This window comes from Sprattus sprattus (assembly GCF_963457725.1).
Source record: "Sprattus sprattus genome assembly, chromosome: 3".
Classification (NCBI taxonomy): domain Eukaryota; kingdom Metazoa; phylum Chordata; class Actinopteri; order Clupeiformes; family Clupeidae; genus Sprattus; species Sprattus sprattus.
The window spans coordinates 49,349,393-49,354,413 of NC_137922.1; positions in this window are offsets into that span (position 1 = coordinate 49,349,393).

The following is a 5,021-nucleotide window of genomic DNA, read 5'->3' on the forward strand; positions in this document are numbered from 1 at the left end:
AATGTTATAGGGGAATGAGGGTTTATTGTTGTGAATGAAATCTCACCTCTGAGTGTGTGTGTGCGTGTGTATGTGTCGATGTGGAGTGAAATGTGTGTGTAGCCTACTGTATGTGGTGTGTGTGCAGTGGTTAAAGTGGGATTTGGTAGGTGGGGGTACTCTATTTTCCGGTGTGGTGGCGGCGGCGGGGGGGTATTTGGTGGATCTGGCGGCGGCCGTGGCGGGGGGTATTTGGTGGATCTGGTGGCGGTGGCGTTGAAATCACCCATTCCTATATTTTTTTAATCACAGTGATATAAGGAGGTCTAACCAAAGACCTAAACCAGGGATGGATCATGAGCCTTTGGGCCCCTATTTTGGTTCCATGAGAACATTTTGAATTTGGTATATATGATTTCCTGTATTCTGGTGCATTTTGGGGATGGCCAGCTGGAAATGAACAATTAGTGCTGACATTTAGATTTGAAACTCATAGCATTTAAGCGATTCACACATTTTAGAATGTTGGCCTATAGTAGATATATGTTTATGCTGTAAACCACTTAGTTCTTTAGTAGGCTACATATACAGTATAGTGATATACTGTAGGTCTTCTCTCTGAATGGTGACAGCAGGCCTACTGCAGACATGCCGGTCACACCCATCCACCACGCAAGGTTACAGAGCTCTTTATCATAAAAAAAATTATACAAAAAATACTGATTAGGCTACATGAAATGGAGCAGAAGAAATTAGCCTAGGCTACTGTAAATCTACTACTCTTACACTTGTGTTCCCATACGTGTTTTTTTTTTAACAGAAAATGGAAACTTCCAGCCCCTGAGCTTGTAATTAGGGTCTATTGTGTTTCTATGTTTTCTTATTATTATGATTCTTTGCTGGGATCCTATGGCAGCCCATAGAACCGTCTGGTAAAAAGTTGTGAAATTTGGCACACTGATTGGGGACAGTCCCATGATTCATTTCACCAAGTTTCATGTAGGCAGATGTAGCGCTCTAGCGCCACCAACAGGTCAAAGTTGGACGTACGTTCACACACGTAACTTTTGACCCGTTGGCCCGATTTTCAAAAATGAGGCATCCTTGGAATCCTTGGACCAGCACGAGTTCAACGCACCCTATGACGTCATTTTGCGCCATGATGGATTTTCCGCCATTTTGGATTTGATCAAAAACCTTCAAAAAGTTTCACGGGTCACAATTTTTGTCCGATCAACACCAAACTTGACACACATCATCTTCAGACCAAGCCTCACAAAAATCATTGTAGTACATCTTCGCAACTAAAACCGTTCGCCCGTGACAGCCAATCAAAGTTTGCGACGAAGTCGCCAGACAGGACGTGGGCTCATATCTCAGCAACGATTTCATGTATCAAGACCAAACTTACTACATAGATCGCTTACCTCATCAGGAAGACGCTTAAGAAATTTGGTGACCTTTGACCTCTAGGTGGCGCTGTAATTAGCAAAAATGCATTTTGGCCTGTAGCTGTGAATTTCAATTTACTAGTGGGATCTACACATGCTCTTGGAGGTCTTTAGATTGACACATGCAAATATGTGACATTATCATAATTGATCAGGGCGCCATATTTAATTTAGTCAAAAACACTAAAAAGCAAACACAGGTCACAAATTTGATCTGATCTTCACCAAAATTGGCGCAGACCATCATTAGACCATGCCTTATAACTGCATAAGTTTATGGAAGAATTGACGAAAGCGTTCGCCAGTAGCAGCCAATCGAATTAGGCGGCGAAGCCGCCAAACAGGAAGTGAGCTTATATCTCGGCAACCCTGTAATGTATCAAAACCAAACTTGGTACATGGACTGCTGACCCCATCTGGGGGACAATCAATACATTTGGTGACCTTTGACCTTAATTTAATCCAAAACACTAAAAAGTTTGCACAGGTCGCAAATTTGATCCGATCTTCACCAAAATTGGCACGGACTTTCTAAAGACCATGCTTTATCACTGCATTGCGCTCTGAAAGCATTCGCCTTCAACAGCCAATCGAATTTGGCCGATTCGCTGCATGAACCCTCCATTGCTGCTTGCAGCTATATTTGTTTATTATTTTTTGTCTATCTGACAAGCTGACGTGCTAGCCAATAACCAACTAGTTGCCCATTGTTAATGTTCGTCATTCTCAGTCAGGGCTAGAGTGATAGAAAACGAATAACTAAAAGCCTGGTTCTTTCTTTAAGTTGTGTTTGTTGCCCTATTTAAAATATAGACGTTAGACTTTAGCTTACTACTTCACCTTGGACTCCAACATGCACTCGCTCTGACTGGAACAGTCTAAACACTTACCACAAAGCGTTGCGCTCTCAACTGAACTGACAGGTTTTTTTTTTTTAAAGAATCTATTTATTTATTAATTTATCTAAGGTGCCGGTACTGAGTACCGGAGCGTTCCGGCCCACTTTAACCCCTGGGTGTGTGTGTTTGTATGTGGAGTGTGTGTGTGGTTGTTGCCACCTTAAGTTTTTGCCCATTTTCTTAAATCCATAGTGTCAAAGTTAGTTAAACTCGCAGGCAAACATAGTTTTTGCAAGGAGAGTGAACCAGCTCAAGGATCACCTTTGGAGCTGGTGGAAGTGACATCCAGAGTCATAATTCTTGTCTTTGTTCATCTGTCAGACGATGTCCTCATTTCTTTGTGATTTCTAAGAAATGCTCATGACTTCTTACAATGTTGCATGGAATTGTTTGTGTATCATCTAAGCCTATGATTTCTCACAGTTAAGATCACCTCAGCTGACGTAGGAAGTACAGTCTTTGCCTTGATTTCTTCGGTGTGCTGGGTGTTCACAGTCCATGTAAGATCGTCAGTAATGTGTATTCCCATGTATGTCAAACTTGATCTAAATGACTTAACATAAAAATAACATTATCGTATATTTGCCTCATTGTTCTTCTCGGACGCGGCTATGTATACAGCACTAATTAGAATTAATTTAGCCCACTTTTGAGGATGTTCGGGTGTTTTCCTCTATCGTTCACGTTGTTCCTAACCGCACGGGAGCCGCCATTTTTTCATTCTGTTGTCAAAAAGCAGCCTTCTCATTGGTGTAGCATGATCTCGTGTCGAACCGTGGCATGGCTCCCGACAAAAATCTTATTACGCTCTGAAGACTATAGTTCTGCATAAAACAAAGCCATATAGACAATCGACTGGAAAATCAGCGAACTTTTTTTGGGTAACTAACCACGACTCGTTCTTTTTTATAAGCTAAAGATTGTGTAGATGCCAGTGAGTGGAACGGGATTCATTTTCCAAAGGACTTTTCGTGCTTCACCTTGCGGCCTATAAGGAGCTGGTAAGAGACTGAGTTGGCTTCTTCACAGTCAGAGGATTCAGGCATGAACTAAGGGTGCAGATGAGGGCCAGTTTGGTAGTTCACATTCAGAGAGGTAAACAATGTCGCCATAATCCGTTGCCATTGACCAGCTGCCTTAGATACTCAAATATCCATGCAGCTCTTGAGCTGGTCATCAATCACTCAGTCAGTCAGTCAGTCATATCTCAACAGTGGCAGTCGAGAGATGTGACAGATAAACTATTTTATTTTAAAGTTATTATGACCTGCTCCAGGTTGTGTGTGTGTGTGCCTCTCTGAGTAGGTCCTTCTCCAGGTTGTGTGTGTGTGTGTGTGTGTGTGTGTGTGTGTGTGTGTGTGTGTGTGTGTGTGTGTGTAGCCTACCTCTCTTAGTAGGTCCTGCTCCAGGTTGTGTGTGTGTGTGTGTGTGTGTGTGTGTGTGTGTGTGTGTGTAATGTGTGTGTGTGTGTGCATCTCTGAGTAGGTCCTGCTCCAGTTTGTGTGTGTGTGTGTGTGTGTGTGTGTGTGTGTGTGTGTGTGTGTGTGTGTGTATGTGCGCCTCTCAGAGTAGGTCCTGCTCCAGGTTGTGACATAGTTTCACAGCGACCTCTGTCGCCGATACAGCCCTACGTGATTAGCATTTGCTTACTGGTGTATGATAAAGGAAGTTGCAATAACTATAGTTACATGTAATGGAGTGATGGGTTAATGTACATACATAACATACAGTTACTGACAAATAATATGTTGTTAAATAAGTTACTAATCAAAATGATGTAACTGATGATGATTACAAATGGTGATTCCGAATAGGCTATATTATTGTTGGCAAAATGCTTTAAAGGCACCCAGTGCAACTTTCGAGGCTTAAAAATAAACATTCAATTTCTAGTCTTTTTTACACGTAGTAAGTTTCAATAACTCCATATCATTACACACCGACATTCAACCAGCAAAGATGAGACCTCGTTGTGTGGTGAGAACTGATAGAAAATCGATAACAACAACAATCGCCGCCATTTTCTTTATTTTTTGTAACCTACAATAAATAAAGCAGGCTTCCAGTCAATGGAAAAATGGCTTCTCCCCACCGGCGATTGTTGTTGTTTACGATTTTCTATCAGTTCTCACCACACAACGACGTCTCATCTTTGCTCCTTGAATGTCGATATGTAATGGTATGGAGTTATTGAAACTTACTACGTGTAAAAAAGACTAGAAATTGAATGTTTATTTTTCATTGAATGTTTACATAAAGTTGCACTGGGTGCCTTTAAAGTATGTAGAATACAACATTAATTCTGTTGCTTTGCACCTTTTCCAAGACAGGCTCCATTCATTTGGCAGAAGGTAATCGAAAGTCACGTTAAAAATTGATGAAGTAAGTAACAAAATAAAAGTGTATTCCCTAACCGATTACATTTCAAAAGTTACCTTCCCAACCCTGCTCATAGGTCTTGTGGTCACAGAAATATGACCGGCATTAATTATCATGGGTGTGATTGCACCACTGAGTCAAACACAATAACTTAGCCATAGTCCTAGTTACCATGATTAAAAAGAATGACGAATGATGGTGTCATCTAATCCTTGGCCGAGCCAAGCCGACCATACTAAGCGTGGCTCCCACTTTATTACAGAACTTCGACAGATGCGCTGACTTTGGGCATATTTTTTCAAATAGAGCAATG